Source organism: Ailuropoda melanoleuca, chromosome 16, assembly GCF_002007445.2.
Source record: "Ailuropoda melanoleuca isolate Jingjing chromosome 16, ASM200744v2, whole genome shotgun sequence".
Lineage (NCBI taxonomy): Eukaryota > Metazoa > Chordata > Mammalia > Carnivora > Ursidae > Ailuropoda > Ailuropoda melanoleuca.
The window spans coordinates 73,047,014-73,070,607 of record NC_048233.1 but is presented as its reverse complement, the minus strand read 5'-3'; the positions used below and the strand labels follow the sequence as shown (position 1 = coordinate 73,070,607).

The following is a 23,594-nucleotide window of genomic DNA, read 5'->3' as shown; positions in this document are numbered from 1 at the left end:
AAGATTTTGTAGCACATGAAATTCACATTTTAATGGCCCTGAATAAAGTTGCACTGGCACACAGCCACACCCCCTGGCTTATGTCTTGTCCCCCAGCTGCTCTGGCATCGAGACGGCAGAGGGGATGTTACGACAGAGGCCGTTGGGCCCACAAAGCCTAGAACATTTACTCCCTGGCCCTTTCTGGAACAAGTTTGCCAGCCGCCAGTGCGGGGGATCCAATGACATACCCCAAGTGTCCGTAAGAGGCAGCAAGGGTCAGGACCACTTTTAGCTTGAGATCTTGGGGGGCAAGTGAGCTGGGGGCAAGAAATGAATGTAAGAAATTGCAGTCAGGAGACAGAAGGCAAAGGACCCCTGGATAAAGGTTCAAATACTGGCTCTGCCAGCACATGGCCACAGGGAAGGGCCTTTCAGGTCCTCGATCCCCTCACCTGGAGAGTGAGGGTCCTAACGGCACTGCTGCTATCAACAGAGAGTGAGGTGGGTGGCTGGCACTCTCAGGGCTCAGTGGGTCAGAGCTGGGGCAGGCCTTTCTCAGCACTTGTGGAACAAGGCAGGGGTGAGGGTTTCATCTGCAGACAAAATTAAACAACAGGAATGCCTCCCAATGTTATGCTTCCGGGTATACACTTTCTGTAAACACTGGAGGGTTGGCCCCTGCTTTCCTGCAAGCTATACGGACCGCCGACAGCACAAGGGAATGACACGCGTGCACATGTGATTGGAAAATTCCAGAGCAGCCACTGGTAGCTGTCTGAGCAACAGGGAGGAGGCACTGATTTTGTGTGTTACTTTATAGCAGGTAAATTGACCATTTCTAAGAAGCTACAATTTAAATTGACCAAATATATAATTTTATGCCCAATCAATTCATACAATGAAATTACATGCTGATATTTTACTAACTCCTACTCATCCCTCAAGACTAACTTCAGAGATCACCTCCAGGAAGCCGCCTACTCCAGCCAGCCTGATCTCTACCACCATTGTCCCCCTTGGCCCTGCCAACACGCACGCTGGTTAGCCACGCTCTCTCCCTGCTTCTTTCCAATAGCTTTGGATGCTGGACCAGCTCCCAGAACAGGTTCAGGCATTAGACTGCCTGCGTATGAATGTAATTCACCTCCTAGCTGTGTGATCTTGGACAAACGACTCAACCTCTCTGAGACTCACCTTACTCATTTGTGAAAGGAGGAAAATAAAACCTATTTGGAAGATTTATCCAGAGATTAAATTAGATAATGTGGATAAAATGCCTGGCATGTGGTAGGCTTTCAATAACTGGAGGTTACCATTCTAATCCCTGATGCTGTATAGTAATTCTCTACTTAATTGTCCCATCTCCCCTGTGAACCGTGATACTTTGAGAGGAAAGACTATGTATTATTTATGAGAACAAAGAAGGCTCCCAGCAAATGTTGCCTAATGAAAGACGGGATGGATGGCTGGATGGAGCAATGGATGGGGGAATGGGGGGATGGAGGGATAACTGGATGGCTGGATGGAGGGATGACGGATGGATGGATGGATGGATGGATAGCTGGATGGAGGGATGATGGATAGATGGATGGAGGAATCAATGGATGGGGAATGAAGAGATAGAGGAATGGTGGGATGGAAGGATGGGTGGACAGGAAAATAGGGAGATGAAGATGGACGGATAGAGGGGAGAAATGAGTGGATGGGGAACAAAGAGATAGAGGAATGGAGGAATGGCTGGATGGAGGGATGGATGGCTGGATGGAGGGATGGAGGGATGGAGGGATGATGGATTGATGGATGGAGGATGAGGAATGAATGGATGGGGAATAAAGAAATGGAGGGATGGCCAGACGGACGGATGGGTGGATAGAATGGAGAGATGAAGAGATGGATGGACAGAGGGACAGAGGGACGGAGGGATGGAGGGATGGAGGGTGAAGGGAGGAGGGATTTCCATAAAAAACACCAGGACTTTCATATGCTCAGCCACCTGAAAGGGGTCTGATACCCACTATGCCTGAGTCAGCTGAGACTCTGTTTTCAGATCTCTTCTGTCCTCACCCAAGGAGTTGTGTGGGTGTTTTGTGGGGTGAGCTCCCTGAGCCAGCTCTGAGTGCCAGGACCCACTGCCAAGGCCCCTTCGCCTTCCCCGAAGCCCATGAGTACAGGACTTGGGACTGGGGAAAAGCTGGTGTCCTCAAGAAAAGCCCTTGTCTGTGTCGGGCACCTGTGAATTTGCACCTGTAGGGTAGGAGGCTTGGTTTGTCCCTCCCCTGAGGATGAGGTAGGAGCCCTCCAGCCTGATCCTAGAACCCACACATCCCCGGACAGCCTGGGGAAGGGAGTCATGTGATGGTGTGGCACCTGCAGGCCCAGAGTAGGGAGGTCCTGGCTCAGTCCCTACTCTGGCAGAACACAAGGGACCAGACTTGGCATGGTGACCACCCTCCCTGGAACTGCCGCCTCACCTGTCCAGTGACGGGCTGGGACCAGAGCAGCGTGACTGCTCAGAATATGAGTCCTAGAAGACACGCTGTTGAGAACAGAAGGTTTCGCTGTCGCCCAGCCTGGGAAGTGCTATTTCTCACCAAGAGCCTCCCACATGGCGGCCTGTTCACTCCCCCCAAGATGCCCGGCTGAGCTGAAGCCATTTTTCACTTAATAGCCCTCAACATCACACAGAGCACCTCTTAGGAAACGCCAGACCAGAGGCTCTCAGGGGTACCTCGTGGCCCAGCGCTAAGGATTCTAAGTGCTGTAGGGTTCCTGGGCGGGGGGGGATGGCTCTTGCCCCCGCAGGCTGGCCCAGACCACACACCTAGGAGCCACACTCACCCATGCTCCTTCTCCTTCCTCCCTCTCATCCCACAACCCAAAAGTGTCTCCTTCCAGTCCAGCACCTCGCCCGGACCAAATCTCACCTCCTGCCCAGCCCAGTGCAGCTCCCTGCTGGTCACGAGTTCTACTCCCATCCTCCCCAGTCCCTTATCCACACCGCAGGAAGGGGTTTGAAAACTGTAAGCCAGATATTGTCACTCCCCTGCCTACAACCCTGTAACTGTGATGTAACCAACATGGTTCCAATAAAATCGAGGCTTTTATGGAGCCAGGGCGGGGGGGAGGGGGGCTGCCTGCATTGCCCTGCCCCTCCTCTGTCCTCAGCACTCCCCCCCGCCCCGCCATACACACACTTATTCCTAAGGCCACTCTTTTCTGTTGTTCCGGTACCCCCAGGCCCTTGCCCAGCTCAGCGCCTCTGCCCGTCCCCTCCAAGCCCTCTGCTGGCTCCTCCCCTTCCCACAGGCCAAGTTCCCTCCTCCCAGAGGCCTTCTGGGAACACCTGATCTACACAGCACAGTAGAATCGAAGCCTGCCAATACCCAGCCCCCTGTCCCGGCCCCGACCAAGTCACCAGAATCTCGGAGGGGTGGTTGGAGGGTCCCCTGCCAACGGTAAAGAACAGGACCCTTGACAGGGGGCCAGTCACATGGCCCGCTCCCTGCAGTTAGCCCATTGGTTCACGAGTGCATCCAGAGCCCTGTTAGAACATGACTCTTTCAGGGGAGGGCTGTGTCTGTCTCATTCGCCCTGGATCCCAGAGCCTAGAGCAGTGCCGAGCACGTGCTAAGCACACGATACGTATTTGCAGAAAGAAGGAAAGGGCCGAAGCCGGCGTCTGGAGAGGTCAGGAAAGATTTCTTAGGGGAGATGGGACAAACCAACTCTGATCCTGCAACTGGAGGTTTCCGGTCCTTAAAAATGACATTGTTGGTTTAAGGGAAGGGGTGGTTGCTTCCTCCCAAGAATGGATTTTGATGTCCTCTGGGTCAGAAAAGCTGGTGGGAGCTGTGGACCCTCTCCCTAAATGCAGAGGGGCAGGCACATGCCTCCGTTGGGTTTCAGGGGGTCACTAACCCTGGAAAGCTAAGAGGTTCCTACTTCCCCCAACCCCCAACTGCCTTAAGAGTAGTGGTCTGAATTACCCTGGGAGTCATACAGCTTGCTCATGCCTGGACCCCCCTCCCAGAGATCCTGATTAAATTGTTCTGGGGTACAGACCAGGCATTAGGATCTTTTTAAGTGTTCCAGAAGATTCTAACGTGCTAAGACCCACTACCATAGGCCCGGTCGCCAGCATGGCCTGGTCCCTCTGCTCTGAGGGGGATGCAGGCAGGCCTGGGGTCCCTGGGGCAGCAGGGCCCAGACGGGAAGAATCTCACATGAAGCTCTCTGCACCTCTGCTCCATTCTCAACTTCCTGGAAGCTCACGCCCTCTGGGGTTATTTACTCCAAGAGCAATATCCACTCTGCAGAAGACCTTCGAGATCATTGCATTTCTCAGAGGGGATGGCGAAACAAGAGCCGGCAAGTCACACAGCAAGATCAGGGCTGAGCACACAGTGGAGGACATGGCCATCCCCAGCGCACCTGATGCCCTGCCCCAGCTCCAGGGCCTGCCTTCTGAACAGACAGGTATAGGACAGTCACACGGCAACCTTTGCTTCCCACCCCCAGAGCTGCCACGTAGCAGCCACATACCCTTGGGAAACACTGAGGAGCTGCCTCTTTCGCAGCAGATGGGGATACTAAACCCAGCCACAATGCACAGGGATGAAGAGGAACCACACTCAGTCTAGTGCATAGTAGGGCCCACTCACGCCGGGCACCCTGGCCACTCCTCCCACTCTCCCTGCCTGAAGATGCCAAATCTGCCACATCTTGCCAGCTGTGTGGCCTTGAGCAATCACTTCATCACTGGGCCTCAGCTTCCCCACCTGTAAAATGGACTTACTAATGGATTACAGCAAGGCTTACATGAGCTTGCCTCTGCAAAGTGCCTGACACCCAGGAAGTGTCAAATGAATGCTACCAATTACAATAATGACAATTACTATCCAGAAGTTGTTGATTTCCTGACCAACAGTGGGGGGGGGCTTGATTCAGTCTCCAAATGTATGCCTGGCCTGGAGGACTCCATGCCAGAGGGTGGTGACTGCCCTGCCACTCCCTGGCAAGAGGGTGGGGGTTAAGTAGGGCAGGGCAGGGTTGGGCCAGAGGGTAAGGATTAAGCAGGGCAGGGCTGCATGGCCTAAGGAACAGGGCCTCTGCCCTGCGCATGGGTAGAGCTTTTGTCTCTGAGCCTCTGGCTGTGCCTCAGGGGCCTGCCTGAGGCCTGGAGGTCCAGCCAGTTCGGTGAGTTTGACAACTGATCTCACCGTGTGGGCTCAGCCGGCCTGCTCGCCTGCTCGGGCAGAAAGTGGAATGAGAAAGCCCCGCCTAGATGTCCTGCTCTGGAAGCCCGCCTATCTGTGCGCTCCGCACCTGCAAGCTGGGCCTTAGCCACTCAGCTCTCCAGTGCTCTGGACTTTGTCCTGGTCATCCATAAAAAGAGGCTGGTCCCAGGTGGCTGTGTTTGTTTTCACGTGTGACAGGTGATGTGTTTCCTGAAGCCCCAGCTAGCTCCAGGGGCTGGCTTTATGACCTCTTCACGATCTTAGTTTTCATTCCCTGCTCTTACCTTTTGTTGTTGTTGTTGTTAAAACAGAAAAGAAAAGAGCTAAAGGGCTGTTTCTCTGGGCGACAGGAAAATCACGAGGCCACAGAACACGATTAGGCTCAAGTTCCCTTCAAGCCCTAGGTCTGAATCCCAGCTCTGCTTCCTACTAGCTGTGTGACCTTGAGCAAGGGAGTTACTGAATCTCTCTGGGCCCCCAAATCTCTCCTCTCTAACACGGAGGCACCACCTCTGCCACCCTGGGTCAGAGGACACTCACCCAGATCAGACCCTCCCAGGAATCACAGGATTTTGAAGCCTCAAGCCCTCCTGTTTGTCTTATAGATGCAGAACTCGAGGCCCAGCAAGACACAACTCCTGCCACACAATCCCAAGAGCCAGGGTGACAGGCTCTGGTTCTCCTGAGGACCTGAACACCTGAAGCTGGAATGGACCTCTGGCATTTGATGGAAGAAGGCCAGTGGTACCACAGGAACATAGGCAGCACCCCCCACCCCCTGGCCAGACTATGAAAGAGGACTAACAGTACGTTATAGTTGGTATCATACCATTCCCACTGTCTCTGATTTAATCTCTATAACAACCCCCCAAGATAGTGTCATCCCCATTTAACAGATAAAGAAACTGAGACTCAGAGGTTCAGTGACATGCCTAAGGTCACACAAGTAAGTGGCTAAGCCTGATTAAAATTCAGCTCTGACTTGAGACCAGAGCTCCCCCGTCACCTGCCACCTAAGTGAATGAGGTAGATGACAGAGCCAGCTCATCCCACCCTTCCACGCTCTGCCTGCTTGCCTGCCTCCTGCCCCTCATCCTGCCCCAGCTCCAAGGCTGAGTCTCGGCTCCCTGTTAGGAAGGAAAAGATCAACCCCACCAATCCGGGCCAGTATGTTCTTCAATGTGGCTCTTCCTAGGAAGCTCTGCTTTAAAACCCAAGCAATGAGCCTGCAAGGCCATCAGCATGAAGAAGGGGTCACTCTGACAGAGGTGCAGCATCGGGAAGAGCTGACACCTTGAGCATTCCAGCCTCTCCACCTGGCACCATGCAGCCAAAGACTCAAATTGAGGCTGAGCCATACCCTCTGACGTTTCCCTCTCCATGACTCCCTTGCTGGACTGTTTCTGGCCTTCTTAGCAGGCTACTTGGGCCCCATGCAGACCCTGCTCCCTCCCAACACTGGTTCTAGGGTTTACATACTCTGATCCACGGCACCAGAAGGATGCTTTTGACATCACCGACTTCTTGAACTGAGGTGAGCAGACAGAAACACGCCTGCTCAGAGGTGACCAGTTCAGGACTCTGTTCCCAGGGGCTGAGAAGATAACCAACCATCCTAACACACTGGGCACATTCAGTGTATCAACTGGGAAGCCCTGAGTTAGAGGAATATTTACAACTGGCTGAGAGGCTGTCCAGGAGCCCCAGATTCCAGGGGCTCTAGCAGGAAGACCCTGATTCCCAGGTGGGCCCTCGAACCATGGCTGGGATTGAATCAGGTTGTCATATGGCCCTTGGATTGAGAGAGACCTAAATGCCAATCCTATTTCACAGAGCTGTGTGACTTTTGGCAAGTTTCCTACCCGCCCTGAGCCTCAGCGTCAAATGGGGATATCAAGGCTTGGCCAGGAAGAAAGTGGAATCAGCTTGCCAAGCCCTTGGAGGCAGGCATACAGAGATCTGAGACTGTGGGGAGGAGCAAAAAACGACACCCCTCCTTACATGGCAGAGGGAGGGTGTGCAAGAAAACTGTCCCTGGAGGTGCAGGACACACACAGGTGCCTACAAAGTGCCCCAGGAAGCTTGCTGTCCCCAAGAACCTGAAACCGACATGGGGCAGAGGGAGGACAGATGAATTACATGAGCGTTTATGGAAGCACCCCCATGTGACCACTGCTTCACGAATCTGGCCTCGTTTAACCCCACACCACTCTGTGAGGTGGAGAGCGGGGCTTCATCATCCCTGTTTTATAAGCAGATCTCCGGGGCTCCAGAAGGTGGCGGCACTTCCCCTTGTCATGTGGCCGAGGGGGGCCCAGCTGAGCTTTGTGTCCTTTGTTGATGGTTGCGCAGGGCCAGGCTGAAACACAAGGACATGAACCCGGACCTGACCAGCATGGGCGACCCGAAAGGGGGCAGCATGCCTCGCCCAGAATGGCCCGTGGGTCAGAAGGTCTGGGTGCTGCCCTTCGAGGGGCTCCAAGTGGCCACTAATACTCAGAGGTTCCGTCCTGAGCCAAGCCCGCGGCAGTGTGTGGAATTCCTACTCCAGGCGGGCAGGACCTGGACACAGGAACAGGATGAATGAAACCCATCCCTGCCCTCAGGGAGAGCCCCGTCTGGAGGGACGGAGCCAAGCAAGTGAGCAATTACACACCAACATAGCGTTCTAGAAGCACCTGGCCTCCTGCTCTCCCTCTGCTGGACCAGACAGGCACTTTAGAACATAGTCTCCGGTACCGAACAATTACAAGCTAATGCTTATGTGGTTACTACTTGGCCAGAGATTGTGCTAAGCACTTCACGTGGCTCTGTTCATCCTTGCAATGACCCGACGAGGCAATGACTGCTTTGAACTCCAGTTTAGGGGTGAAGAACGTGAGGCTCAGGGTGGGAAAGGGACTTGCCCAAGGTCACACAGTCTGTAAAGCTGGGAGCTGAACCCCACCAGTCCGACCCTCTGCTGTCACGCCATGCTGCCTGCAGAAACCAATTTATAAACGATGGGCACTGAAATACCCTCACCAAGGTCCAGCCTACGTTCCCAGCCTCTGAACCCAGCCAACTGAAGACGCTCTGGGACCACACTAGGCACCAGGGACCAGCTTGCACACCCATCGCAGAGCCTGGGGGCAAGTGTTTAACAAAGGGTTCACCTCTGGGCCAGGGCTGGGGTTCCTAAGAGACTGAGGCTGGGTGCTAAGGGTGGGCCCCAGGGAGGCAATTAGGGAGAAGGAAGTGGACTCTAATCAGGGACCCCACATGGCATCAGGCAGGCTCCTCAGTCACAGCACCCTCTCCTGAGACACGGGGTTCAGGAAGAAAGAAAACAGGCAGCTGAGATGCCACCTCCTCCAAGTAGCCTTCCCAGAGACTCTCCTGCATGGACTCTCTCAGAGCACTGTCTGGTAGCCCTAATTCTCTCACCGCGGATAGTTAGGGTGGGCATCAGACAAACATGGGGTCTAACCCTGGCTCTGTCGACCCTTGTTACTTGACTTTTCCGAGCCTCGGTTCCCTCCATCTGTAAAATGGGCTAATATTTCCTACCTCCCAGGGCTAAAGTTCTCAGCCCCCCTAGGCCTGAGAGCCATTGGTTCTAGGAATATTTGATGGGAAGAGGGACAGAGTTGTTGATGGCTGGTGGGGGCAGGACAGCGTGGCTAAGAACACCTCCTCTTCGGGTCTCCTCTTGCATCCGGAGAGCTTCTGACATCTGGGATGCCCAGGGCAACCTGGCCAGCACACGGGCCCCTGACTCCGGCCTAGCCAGCTTTCCCCAGGGCAGGCACCCAGCTCCAAAGAGGAGTGGCCTGGAGAAATCCATTTCCACAGACGGCTGTAGGCAGCCAGGGCCTGTGAGGCTGGGAGGAAGGGCAGCACCTCCCATATGGCAGGGAGAGCCCAAGCCCTAAGTTCCCAGGCAGGATCGGGACCACTGAGCCAGCCCAGACACCCGACAGTGGGGGCACAGCCTGTTGGGGCTCCATCCCCAGGAAGAGAGGGCCCTAGGCCCGTCAGGTCCTCTGCGATTGCCCAGGAGCAGGGCCTGGGTCACCTCAGCCAGGGTGGCCTTGGGCCTCGGCACCTCTGGAGACGTTCTGGCTTCAGAGCTACCTGGAGGACAGGCAGAGGTAGACTGGTGGGCGTGTTCGTGAGCGGGGAGTTAAAAGAGACCCAGGAAAGGGCAGAGACCCAGAGGTAAGGAAAATGAGACAGACAATGACAGGGGTGGGGGACAGAGACAGATGCCAGGTGAAGGGAGCCTCCTGGGCATTCACGACTCCAAACCACGGGCCTCAGGCCCTCTCACATCTGCACAGCAAGCCCCCAAGAAGTGTAAGACAAAACCCACCCAGGAACGCAGGCCCTGCTAACCCAGGCAGGATCTGCCCTGGGAGCCAGCCCAGCCCCGCCTCCCCCACGCTCACCCCTCACCTTCTTCTGTGGCCAAGACCCGCCTTCCCTGTAGCCTCCCTGAGAGAGGGGCACCCTCCCTTCTTACCCACACCGTCCTCTCCCCAACCAGCCATCAACAATGGCCCATCCCCTCCCCAGCACATTCTCCTCAGTCCTGGCCTCCCCCTGGTTCTGGGAGCACCAGGCTGAGCCATGGGAGGAAACTGTCCCCCTCTGAAAGTCCCCTTCTGAGCAGGCTGGGTCAGTATCACCCGAAGGGCCACTGGAGCCACCCACAGACCCCGCGGGTGGCTGAAGCCGGCAGAGGACTGGACCTCAGCCCGCAGCAGCTCAGCCCAAATGAGCACCCAGGTCCCAAACAGCCCCATGGGGTCCCCTAACTTGAGTCCTCAGGGCCCTGGAGAGGTGGAAGCAGACAGGAACAGAGCCCAGCTGCTCCTCCCCCTAATCACTGCCCCTCCCTAAACCTTACTTTCCCTATCTGTGCAATGGGGCGAGGCCCTATGCCAGCTCCCACATCTCCTGGGGTGGGAATCTAGGACCCTCACCCTGGAGACCTAGGGCTCTGCCATTTCCACCTCCTCTTAACCGCTTCCCACTGCCAGTTGCTGGGGCATGTCTCTGCAAGGCAAAATTAAGCCAAGAATGTGAGCACGGCAGAGAGGTGGGGAGCGGCAGTGGGTGGAAAGGTCGTGAGTCCCGCCTGTGGGCCTTGGCAAGTCCCCTTCCCTCTCTGGGATAACAAGAGTTCATTCCTACCCTACAGGGAGGTGGGAGATTTGAGGACTAAAAATGCTCTAGCACAATAAAGGGAAGCACATGTGATTATTTTCACCGTGAGAAGGTTCCAGGCCACAGGGAACTGGAGGGGTGTACAGACAGATAGACAGACATGGAAAGGAAATGTGCTTGGCGCTACAGGAAAGGGTCTGTGTCCCCCATGGGCCCCCGGGACCAGGCATGGCATGCCAAGAGTTCTCAGCCGAGGGACCTGAGGTGACACCATGTTGGTCTCAGACAGTCACCCAGGGCCTCAGGTCTGGCCCCCCAGACATGCTGCTTCCCCTCAGGTGACACAGCACATCAGGACCAGAGCCAAGAGCTGAATGGCCTGGTGAACCTCCAGTGGCCAGAGAGAGAGAGGGGACTGTCGGCATTGCGGTGGGAAAACAGATGTGTGAATGACCCACAGCAGGCTGGACCCGAGGCTCCCGGGAGGCAGCGCTCAGGGCTTCAGGCCACCAGGATTCCCACCCCTACCCTACCAGGAAGCTTCTAGTGGGATCCCAAGAACACAGAAGGTAGGAATATCCCCCTTCTACAGATTGGGAAACTGAGGCTCAGCTGGGGCGCAGGGAGGTACTGTGCCCAGGGTCACAACTTGGAACTAGCAGAGCCTGAGTAAACACATTTGTTGGCAGCGGATCCTGTCCCTTGGCCCAATCTGTCCCCTTTTATCAGCCTAGAACACCCCCCAGGCTAGAACAGATACAACATGGGCCTTAGACTAAGGCCCAACCAGACACCCTCTCCAGGCGGTTAGGTGGGTGGAGGCGGACTGAAGCCTGAGCTGATTGCAGGGGAGGGGAGGGATAGGCATTTCCTGAGCACTTCGAACCCACCAGATGTCAGTGGTAGGTGTTTTGCACACTTTATCTCATGTAGGCCTCACAAGTGGTCAGTGAGGAAAGTAGCCTTCTTATTTTTAGACGACGGAAGCCAGAGGTCAGAGAAGATACGGGACTTGCTCGAGGTCACAAAGTGTGAGAGCCCACAGGTCTGCGGTCAACACTGAGGGGGTCAGCCATCCCCAGCTCACACAGACCCAGCACCCTGAGCCCTGCCAGCCTGGTAGACCCTTGGGGGGCTCAGACCCACAGCAGCCACAGCCCCTGCTCTCATGGTCTTGGTGGGGAATTAACTAACCCGGTTAACCAGCTCACCTGCTAGACAGAACCCCAGACAGCCGAGCCGGCCTGGCCAGCGTGCCACCGCAGGCCCCAGGGACGATGGTGGGCGGAGCCGGGCCTCAAAGGATGAGGAAGACTCAAGTCGGGGGACAGGAGAGGAGGTGAGGGCATTCAGACGGAGCCACGGGGCCCGGGTACCCCAGGCTAGGAGTCCGGAAAATTCTATACTGTGCAGGAGTACAGGAGGGCAGACACAATCCCCAGGGGAAGACAGGGGCTGAGGTAGGAGGGGCATCTGGGCCAGACCCCACCTCCCTGGGCGTTTGGGGCCCCAACCAGGCAGCAGCCGGTAACGGGGACGCCCTGAGCCACCCTACCTTCCCCTCCACAGGTGCCTGGCCAAGAGCAAACATCCCGGTCTAGTTCTTTCCTAGAGCCCCTCACACCCAAAACCCACCAGCCCAATTAAGAGCCCTGGGATCGTCAATGCTGAGGCTGAGAATAGACAGGAGGCCAAAGTTCTCCCTCCCTGCCAAGGAGGCAGCCTGGGGCAATGGGCCAGGCTCAGGACGGGGAGCAAATGTGGTAGGGGTTCAAGTCCTGGCTCTAGCACCTCCTTAGCTGTAGGGTCCTGGACGTGTCACCCACAGCCTGTCATTATCTGTAAAGTGGGCTCAGAAACAATACCCTGGCTGCCTACTTCACAAGGTGTGGGGAGGCCTACTGGGAAAAGTACGTGAGAAAATGTCCACGGTGAAAAGCTATAAAGCATAAGGTATCATTAACAGAAATGAGAACTCCAACACCCCGAGGAGGGGAGTGACTTCCCCAAGGTCACACAGCCAGGTGGCAGCAGAGCACCATTTGACCTGGGTCTCCTGATGGCTAGGCCAGGGCCCGCCCACAGCAAGACTCCGAATCCCAGGGCAGCGGTGCTGACCCTCTTTGATAGGCTGCAACCCTCCGCCTGCCATCCCAGCTCCTCTGATCCAGGACCAGTTGCCACTCTAGACCAGGGAGTTTGGGAATGGAAGATTGGCTCCGCGCCCTTCAGCTGTGACTTTGGGCAAGCTGCTACAGCCCTAGGACCCTCCACGTCCTCATCTGTAAAATGGGTGCTGCTGGGTGACTGACGCCATGGCGGCAAAGTGCCCAGGGCAGGGCCTGGCACGTCTTAGATGCCCCACAGATGAGGGCTCTCTCCTCTTCTTCTGCTGTGCCTTCCAGGAGACAGCCAGACTTAGACACACGTTTCCGCGGCTTCCCAGAAAAATGCCCCGAACAATAACTGGGCACATAAACAGCCTGGAGAACACTAGATCTTAGAAGAAAGTCACGGTACTGAATGCCTAGTGGCGGGGTACTGAATGGCTAGGGGGCGGGAATAAAAAGTAGAGCAAGACCCTGATTCAGAGACAGTGTGGGGGAACCTGCCTTCCCAGTCCCCTCACTTGGGGTCCCCTGGGGCTGGCACAGTGCTCACGGAAGATGCCTCTGCCCCCACAGCAGACCCACATGATGGAAGGCCAGAGTATGTGATACAGTTGAGGGGGGGCAGGGCAGGGAGAGGTGGTGAGAAGGCCGGGGTTCCTGTACCGGTGCTCCTGATGGCTTTCAGGGCTACCTTGGACATAGGAGGTTGCCTGTCAGAGCCTCAGTTTTCCTTTCTGTAAAATGGGGATGGTGCTAAGCATCTTATCCTCTTGCACATAACTATGAAACGGCACATGCTGGAAAGGTGATGAGATGGAGGGGGAAGGTGAGTTTAGGCCTCACGCAAGCCTTTACCAAACAGGACAGGGTTCCTGCTATCAGCAGTACCAGGAGCTGAGAGTCACCACACAGCCTCCCCTACCCCAGTCCACGACTCCACTGGTTCTCCAGTTGTAGTTCCCAGACCAGCAGCCACAGCATCTCCTAGAATCCTATTAACCATGCACATTCCCAGGCTGCACCCCAGACCAATGGAATCAGAAACCTTACGGGTATGATCGGGCCTTAACAAACCCTCCAGCAGACTCTGCCATATGTCAGAGTTTGAGAACCACTGCCCCCCTCCACGACCCACATCCTCCTCCAGACAAACTTCCTCCCACGGACCCATCTTCCCCTTCCCTGGCTCCCAGAAGGCTGTTGAGAAGGAAGGAGTCACCATGGAGAAGGTCATTAAATAGTAAAGAGATCTCATAATTAGTTAATGACACCACAGGCTCCTGGAAGGGAGACAGGAGGAGGGTCAAAAGTCAGACTCTAGTTGAAGAGAAAAAGCTCCCTGTATCTGTCTGACTTTCTCCTTCTGTCTCTTACTTCCCCCCCCACACACACCCCAAGCACCAGCCCCCTTCCTTCTATGAGCTTCCTACCTAGACCCTAGGGACACAGTGCTCCCTCTCTCTCTAGTGGGGCTGGAGCTAAGTCTGGGGGTACATTCTGGTGGGTATTGGGGAAAGAGTTTTTCCCTGAGAACTGGTCCTTAGACTGTGAGTTTAAAAACCACCTGACTGGAAAGCCTTTTGTAGGAATTCACTCCATGGAGAGTATCAGATGTGAGCACAAGATACGTGTATGGACAAGGAGGTCACTCTAGCAACGTGGAAGCAAAGGAAAAATTCAACATGGCCTACATGTGCCACAGCAGGAGAATGTTCGAGTGGGTCATGGTGGATCAACTAGTGCGATACAACCGGGCTGGGAAACATGCTGAGGGAGAATACTGATGACATGGAACTATCCTCCCTCTATGACGTTAACCTGGAGTGGCAGCACAGGAAGTGGTTCATATGGTATAATCCCAACCGTGCGTGTGTGGTGTGTGCGTGTGTGGTGTGTGATGTGTGTGTGTGTGTGTGTATGAACACCAAACTGTTGACAGTACTTATTTCTGAGTGCTTATTGCCTCCTTTACATCTATCCCTTAACCTCCAAATTTTTCCACAAAAAATATTTCTTCAATAATTATAAAGTGTGTGTGTGTGTGTGTGTGTGTGTGTCCGCCCATCTAGTTCAGCTGGAGATGACGTTTTTAAACAGTTAACAGAAATATCCTTCCTACATCAGAACCACTGGCCTAGGGTGGCCTCTGTTACAAGGGGGACTTGGTCTCCCCTAGGGAGTGTTCATATTCCATGTGGACATCATTCCACCGAGCATGATCAGGACCATAAGTGGAAGCTAAGGGAGGATGGGTTTGCTCGAATTCTATACCATATTTTTTTTCAAGAGTCAGATCTGTGCAGTGTTGAAAGATAGTGAGTTCTCCAAGCCTTTAGGTATGCAAGCAAAGGCCGGATGCTGTCCAGTCGCAGTAGGTAGAGTGGCTCAATGAATTATCGAGCTACTCACAAGACCATAATCCCGTTAGCGTAAACACAAGCCCCTAACTTCCAGTCTAAGACAAGAACACCCAGGTCAAAGCTGGGCTCAGACAGTTCCATCGAGGACTAAGCCCACTGAAGCCTAAGGCCCTCCTGACCCCCAGGACTCCAAACAGCCCTGGAAATCTCCTTCACTCCACATCAGAGACCCCTGACCCTGGGGAGGAAGACTCCATAGGACTGGCAGGATCAGCCTTCACTTATCATTCTCTGGCTTTTACTGAGGCTGCATTCCACGCTGGGCCCATGCTAAGCATTTCACCCACATCCATTACCTCATTTAATCCTCCTGCAGCCAAGCCACGGGAGAGCTACCACTATCAGTCCCCAGTTCAGGGATAAGGAAACCAAGGTTCTGAGCGGTTGAGAAACTTGCCCAAAGGGGCACAGATGGTAGGAGGACGAGCTAGCCCCTAGGTCCCCTACTTGCAGCTTGCTCCCAGGGGATTCCTGAGACGCACGGTTTGAAAGGATGCTACACAGTCTCCTGGCAGAAGAGGAGCCTGCCGCTTAACCCTGCCAGGAGAGGGCATGGGCGGCGAGAGAGGGCATCGGACGGCCTTGCGGAAAGCCTCTAAATGTTCAGCGCAAGTAGACCCACACATCCTCCCTGCCGCAGTTACTCCCCCGCCATGTGGTCAAGAGAGGTCAGGGAGATGGGCTGTCTATGTGACCCACAGTGACCCAAGGACTAGCCACCCACTCACTTACGCAGGATCTCAGACGAACCAACCCTCCCGCACCCCCAACTGGATTTCTATTTCCTCTACACACCAGGGCATCTCATCGGGTACCACTGCAACAACATTCTAATAAACCATCTCCTAAACAGTGAGTGTGAACGTGATTTTCCAACTGTAGTAGAATTATTCATTGTTATCACTATTATTAGCAACGACAAATTAACATTTATTGAGTGCTTACGGCACACCTGGCATCAGAGTGCCTTATCCTTATCAGTGGAACACATATTCCCCTCTCCACTTGTTTCCCTAAGGAGGGACCTCTACCAGGAGAACACCGTTGGTCTCGCTCCGCCCCCTCCTTTACTTCCGACCCCAACAGAGGCTTATGTGATTGGCTCATCTAGAAGACGCACTGGGCATGCTCTGCGGGGCCCCACCTCCCCCAGAGTCTGGCGGCCTGCATGCGGCATTCCATCTGGGCCACCCTCGGCGACCACCACCTGTTCCTGCAGGGAGGCTGGCCCCTGTCCAGCGCTGCCTGTGCCCGGACAGGTAACTGCCAGTTCGAGGGCAGACGGTTAGAAAGCCCTCCGGACCCCCGATCTAAAGCCATGTTCTCCGGCCAGCCTTCTCAGTGTTGACGCTTCCTGTCGGAGCCCCATCTCTGTCATCTGTTTCCATTTGGTTCCAAATTCCGAAGAGGGGTTCTCTCTAAAATCTCAATATATATTAAGCGCCTTTAATCCTCACAGCACGGCCCTGAATTAGATATTATTATCATCCCTATTTTACACATGAGGAAATCAAGCCCTCTGGTGTCAAGGACTGTTGAAAAGCTTTCTAAACAGGCAGCGCTCAGAGTGTATGGGTCGGGGTGGAAGTGCGGATGCCATTCCCAACCGTATCTGACTCTTGTCTCCCAGGCTCGGAGGCCAGTGGACCCAGCCATTCCTTCCAAAGACTCTCCCTCCATCTTTTGACAAAAGGCTTGGCAAATTGATACTCACTTCAAACCAATACCCACCCCCATTGGGGAAAAAAAATATGATTTATCAACAACAAAAACCAGAATGTGATCGCAAGTTCAAATAATACATTTCTGTTTAAATATGTCTAGTAAGTTTCTCCATAGCTTTATAGCATAAGTGTGTTCCTTCTTTCTTGAGCATAAGAATATGGAATCATTGCAGAAGATCCAGAAAATTGGGAAAAGTAAAAAAATAAAGGTCTGTAATCTGATCTGTATAATCCCACTGTTGTGTATTTAAATGTAATTATTTATCTACTTTTCAGCCTGGAGTGCAGTCGTGGGGTGGGGGTAGCTCTGAACAGGAGCACCAGGACCAGCCCACCTACAGTGGCTGTCTGTCTCTCTGCAGGAGAATGGGCTGGGCACCCAGTGTCCTTTTTCTGAATAAAACCCCGCGACTTCCCACTGTGTCATCCCATGTGGCTCACTTACAAAAGCCAATTGCAGCAAATGCAGGATAATAGTTTATAGTTTTGCAGCCCAAGTAAGGCTGTAACTTGCCCAAAGTCACATGGCAAGTAAAGGATGATGGGCTGGGGTCTCCTGAGCCCCACACTCAGGCTATTCACCAAGCTTTCCTGCCCCCCAGAAATTTAAATCCTGCTTTCTATTAATAATAGCAGCACTACCAAAAACAGCTGATATATATATGTATATAGTACTTATTATGGGCCCAGCACATGTCATAAGTGCTACATGTATATTAATTCATATCATTCTCAACAACCTTATGAGGTAAATACTATCATGATCCATTTTAGATGCTGAAACAGATGCGCAGAGGGGCCAAGACACTTGCCCAAGTTCTCACCCAGCAAGTAGTAGCAGAGGCAGGAATCATCCCTGGGCAGTTAGCTTTGTGACATTGCTTATGGCTCCTTCCCAATTTGGGCCACCCCCAGCTGGACCCCAGGCAGCACTGACTGCCTGAAGAATAAGAAAATCAACCTAGAGGATCACCTCCCTGGACGAAGTCACTCTGCAAGTTCACAGCAGAGCCAGGATCTGAACCCAGACTTCCTAACCCCCAGACTTTGTCCACTTTCCTACATTGGCTCTAGAAGCCAACGTTCAGAAACAACAACTTCTATCCTGGATCCCGACTCAGCACAACAAAGAAAGTCAGGCATGGGGCCCAGAGAAGAGTCAGAAGCCCCCACTTCGGGGAAAGAAGCCAGAGGGGACAGTGAGGGGCCTCCCAGAGTGACAGAGGTGGTGGCCTGCAAAGAGACTGGCAGGGATGGGCCTCCCAGAGGGCACCTTCCTGTTCCCCCAGCCTTGAGCCTGTGCCCCCAGACAGTAGCACCTTCCACAAATTACTGCAAACCGAGTCAGGGTTTACTAAGGGTCAAAGGGGCCCCTTCTCCAGGCTGGAGCTAGAGGAAGTCAGGCTGTTCCCCTCTCAGGAGGGGAAAGGCCAGGCCTCACAAGGGAAGCTGAAGCCCTGACTGAAGCAGTCCCAGGCCAGCCAAACCATTCTCGCCTCCCTGGACCCAGGTTCCAGGAGCAGGATGGGCAGGCCTGAAGGGCAAGGCACGGGCATCCAGACCCTGCTTCCCAGCTCCACCTTTACCAAGGAGTCGCCAAGGATCTGGCACCGAGCTGGGTCCTACTGGGCCACCCCGAGAAGAATCACTTACTTATTCATTCAACCATTATTTCCTGACAGCCTGCTGTGTGCCAGGCCTTGTGCCCAGAGTCAAGGATACAGAGATGGACAGGGCAGTCCCTGCCTGGGAGGGTTCATGGAGATGCTCCATATGCCACAAAAGAGCAGCGGAAGAAGAGGAAAGTACTCAGTGTGGACAAGCACAGAGGAAGGGGGAGGGAAAGGAAGGGTTTAGAGAGAGCAAATTACTCAGTGTGGACAAGCACAGAGGAAGAGGGACGGAAAGGAAGGGTTTAGAGAGAGGAAAGTACTCAGTGTGGACAAGCACAGAGGAAGAGGGACAGAAAGGAAGGGTTTAGAGAGAGGAAAGTACTCAGTGTGGACAAGCACAGAGGAAGGGGGACGGAAAGGAAGGGTTTAGAGAAAGGCTGCTATCCACGTTCAGACCTCCTTACCCTCAGAAAGCTTGGGATCACCCTGGGGAGGCACATGCCCCGGGGAATGCACTTTTTTGTTCTATCCTCAGGTCACCCTATGAGGTTCCTCCCATTACCCAATTTACAGATTCAGAAACTGAGGCTCAGAAAGGGTCCTAAAGCTAGGAAGGGGCAGAACCAAGATTCTAGCTCCAAGTCCAGCTCTCTGCCACCATGCTGTATGATCTCCCTGATCTAAAGATGGGCAGAAGGGAGGTAAGTGGCTTCAGGTGGGGTAAGCAAAGGTAAGGAGGTGGGCCCAAGTATGGCCCATGTGAGAGGAATCCCCCAGTTCACCGGATGTGTGCGTGTGCATGGGCAAGTGTTCATGTGTGCCCTACTTTACAAACAGATCCCAGGCTACACACCTTCCTAAAAGTGAAGGAACGAAGACGCCATTAGCACGACAGAGAAGGGAAAACCCAGAGAAGAGAAGGAACTTATCTGAGGTCACACAGCCTATAAACAAAGAAGTTGGAACTAACTCCAAGAACCAGAACACAAGGCCTCTTCTCTCCCCTCAGCTGCTCCTCCATGTCAGCCCAGAGTGAATCAGCTGCTGACAGGAAAACCAACGTGTAGGGGGAACCCCAGGGGTGAGTCAGGAACCAGCCAGCCCCCAGAGACACCAACTGGGCCTGTGACAGAAGCCCCGAGCCTGTGGTTGGCCTCCTCACAGGCAGCATCGGGAGAGGGTGAGGGGAGGAGGGAAGCAACATACCACACTGCTCACTGTGTTTACCTCTGGGCTTCCCTCCTGGCTCCTCAGATCCAGGCTTCAAGAAGGGAAAGCCGGTGGGCAGGGTAGTTCCTGCTGAGATGAAACAGGCCCCCCAGCCCTGGCCCCATCCTGTCCCACAGAGGGGCCCAGGCTCTTGCCTCCCTCCCACCTCTAACTGAGCCAACTCCTGACTGTTTGATGCTCTTGATTAAATCATAACCGCCCCCTCTGAGCTTCCCATGGGGTGGAAGAAGTGGTTATAACGGTTTGGAGGAAAGGGTCAGGGCCAAGCCAAAACCAGGGGGTGCCAGCTGGCCCCGGATGCTCCAAACCCGGAGGAATGCTGAGGGCCTGGGTCCTCAGCCTCAGGCCAGGAGGGGGCTGTCTGGTCTTCAGGTGGAATGGGGTGGGGAGGGGAGGGATGGAGGGGGGAGCTTCCAGGCAGTGGCTGAAAAGTCTGAAGCTTTAAGAGAGAGGGGGACTGCCCTACATTGCCGAAACTTCAGAAGAGCCAACCAATATTCACTCCCCCCCACATGTGAGAAATTTGTGTCCCCACAGGCTAACCTTTCACCCCAGCCTTCCCTGGGCTGTAGCCAGGAGGGGGAGAGCCGCAGGCACTTCTCCCCAACCCCCCTGCTCTCAAACCCACTGCTGACTGGTGCAAGCTCCCACCACTCCCTCCCTATCATTCCATAGCATGCATCACCCTCCCCGGCCTCTGAGCCCCTGCTATGCACCAGGGTCAGGGCTGGGTAGGGGAATAGAAAGAAAAACAGGGCATACATGGGGATCCTTTCTCTTCTCCCCTCCCCGAGTCACCCTGGCTCCCCTCCCACCCCTCTCTGGTGCCTCTTCCTTCACGCCCAGCAGCAGACATCCCCAAAGGCCCACAGGTCCCTCCTTCCCCACCACCACAGCCATGGGATCCTTCTCCCTTGACCATGGGGTCCCTTACCCCAGCACATCTGGCAGACTGCTTTCCTAAAGTGCCCCTCTGAATACGTCACTTCCCGGCTCAAAAACCTTCAGTGGCTCCTTCTACAAATCAGATCCAAACATCTCACCTTGGCACTGAAGGCCCTCCATGAGTTGTTCCAACCTACGATTCCCCTCTTCACATTCCTGTGGTATCCCAATTCTTCAGCCAGACTGATCAGCCTAGCAGTTTCCTAAAAATTCCCTGAACACTCTGACCTCCTGCTTTTGCCTAGGTATTTTCCTCTGCCCAAAACTTTCATTGTAGCTGAGGAAAACTTCCCAGTGCTTAAGACCCACCCCAAATTCCACCTCCTCCATGAAGTTCCTTGTAATACTTTTTTCATTTATCTCCTATCAGAGTCACTGGTATCCCTTCCAAGACGGTAAGCAACGGAGGATGGGGGCAGTGTGTCATCCTTCATCACGCATCATGTGGGCTGGTGGGGTGGTAGGGAAGACTTCCAGTATGTGCTTACTAAGTACTGTTTGAAATGAACATCTATGGGGCGCCTGGGTGGCACAGCGGTTAAGCGTCTGCCTTTGGCTCAGGGCGTGATCCCGGCGTTATGGGATCGAGCTCCACATCAGGCTCTTCCGCTATGAGCCTGCTTCTTCCTCTCCCACTCCCCCTGCTTGTGTTCCCTCTCTCGCTGGCTGTCTCTATCTCTGTTGAATGAATAAATAAATAAAATCTTAAAAAAAAAATGAAATGAACATCTATTCCCCTACCCCATGGGCCCCACCTACTGACCCTCTTCCTCCCCGCAACACCACACTCTAATCTTACGCTGTTCACATGCTTGGACAGGGGAATCTGTGGCCCCAAGCTGATCCAAGCCCAACCAGGACTTGGGAGCCCAGGCAGAAAGTCTTGCTCAAGTGTCACCAACTCCAGGAAGCCCCGCACGCTCTGCCTGGTTTCTCCAGTGTCTCACTGCTTCTAATCCCCCTCCCCTCCCAGAGGCACACACACTGTCTCCTCCCTATAGTACAGCCTTCAGTCAGACTCCGTCCCATACTACTTTCTAGCTGGTTCCAAAGTGTATGGCTCCTCTCCCCAGGACATTCTGGGAACCGACATGCAGCACCCCCAGTCTCCTTCGGTGCCCAGCCTTGACTGAACGGGTTAACAAGTGCCCACGCTGACCCTCACCTTCACCCCAAGCCAAGTGTTCAGTGGACCAGCTGGGTTCCAGACACCAGAGTAGTACAGACTCAGGAAATCTCATCTGGCCCCAAGCCCTGGGTGTGTGTTATCTTCCCCAGCAGAGGCATGGTGGGGGGTGGGGGAGCCCTCACTGTCAGCAACCCACAATGAGGGCTGAGCCCAGGTCTGGCTAGGTCACCCCCGTATCCCCAACTCCATCTAATCTATAGTAGGTGCTCAGCAAACATCTTTCGGCTTTAAGTAACTGGACAACCACCGACCTAAAGCTCTATCACAGAAAACTCAGCCACTCTTTGGTCCAGACAACACACTCCCCAAACCTGAAATGGACAAAGTGGTGCAGGTGGCAGGTGGCAATTTCTGGCACTCACAAGGTCAGGAGGGGCTGCAGCCAGCCTCCAGCCCTCCAAAAACAGGCTCATTCCCAGGCAGAAAGCCAGCCCATCAGCTGCTCCTCTGCATCAGAACAGCTGTCATACAGTGAGGGCGCCTTGCAAACACTGATTATGAATTATTCTGTCTCGTCCTCGCGACTGCCCTTGGGTTCTGTGCGGACTCCCATTTTACAGAGGAGGAAACTGAAACTTGGAGGGGAATGGAATCCTAATCAGTTTGGCCCCAGAGCCTAAGATCTTGCCCACTGAACTAGGCTGCCCAGCTACTTTGGCCCTGGCATGGAGCACCCGCTAGCACCAGGAACAGAAACCAACAGCCCAAGGAACTAACCCCGAACATACGGCAAGAGCCCGGCACCCTGGGCTTGACTCTGGGCCCAGAGTTTGGCGGGGTTTTCCCTCCTCTTCCCCCCCATAAGAACTTGTCCCCGGGCTTCCAACCAGGGCCTCCCGGGCCAGTTCACCTGGAAATGCCCCAGGAAGGGGACAAAAGCCCCGCTGAGGCTGTGGTCTGAAGTCTTACTGGGAGGTCAGTGTTGGGGGGAAGGGGCGACTGACATTTCCCTGCTTTAGGCTGCTTTCCTAAGACTTGTGGGTTCAAGCCCCATCCGAGGAACTAGTGTGAACTTTAAAGTACTTGACTTAGGGGCGCCTGGGTGGCACAGCGGTTAAGCGTCTGCCTTCGGCTCAGGGCGTGATCCCGGCGTTACGGGATCGAGCCCCACATCAGGCTCCTCTGCTGTGAGCCTGCTTCTTCCTCTCCCACTCCCCCTGCTTGTGTTCCCTCTCTCGCTGGCTGTCTCTATCTCTGTCAAATAAATAAATAAAATCTTTAAAAAAAAAAAAAAAGTACTTGACTTAACGTTCGGGGAGAGTTCCCTTGGCTCAGTGCCACCAGGCAGGGAGGGCTGGGCAGCGGGCTGTGAATACCTGTGGCTGAACTGCAGTCCGCTCTCACCTGCCAGCCCTCACCTTCCGGGGTTTTTGCGAGAAAGGGCAACGGGAACTCGGAGTTCACCCGGTTCAACCTCCTGCGTTTATGGAACCCTAGAAGCCCAGAGCAGGGTGGGGGGGCGGGCCCGGGGCCACACAGCTGGTAGACGACGCAGCCGGAGAACTGGGGGTCAGGACTCGGGGACTTAGGCTCCTTTTCACCCACCAGCTGCTTCCGTGGCCCTATCTGTCACTTGCTCCGAGAAAGCTGCCCAAGCGGGCTCCGGAAGTGGGGACGAAAACTAACTTTGCTACTGTTTTTCCGGCCGGCCTCCCCCCTGCCCCTTCTCACCTGCTGGCTTTGCTTTCTGCTCGGCGCTGCAAGCCCCGCGTCGCCCGCTCGCGCCCCTCAGCGTCCGACTGCGCAGCCCTGGGCTCAGTCACTCGGCAGTCCTCCCGGCGGCCGTCGGGGAACGCAGCGCCTGGGCCAGGCCCCGCCCCCTGGAGGACACGCCCTGGGCACGCCCCCTGCCCTGAGGGAATGTTGCTGGCTCCGGGCCCGATCAGGCTCCGCCCACCAGGCCTCCCGAGGAGATGACCGCCAGCCCCGCCCCCGTCCGGGGGGTGGGTGGTGCCCCTTGTCCCGCCCCGCCCGCTGTGGCCTCCCTAATTC

General features: G+C 54.7%; 1 protein-coding gene across 1 annotated transcript in view; it reads right to left on the bottom strand.

Annotated features, from left to right (window-relative positions):
- The window catches only part of CD82 (CD82 molecule), a 50,881-nt gene extending 27,454 nt beyond the window's left edge, over positions 1-23,427 (bottom strand). The window contains exon 1 of the mRNA XM_002929004.4: positions 23,274-23,427. The gene's annotated coding sequence lies outside the window, so the exon portion shown is untranslated. The remainder of the gene's footprint in view (positions 1-23,273) is intronic.
- Positions 23,428-23,594: the final 167 nt, after the last annotated feature.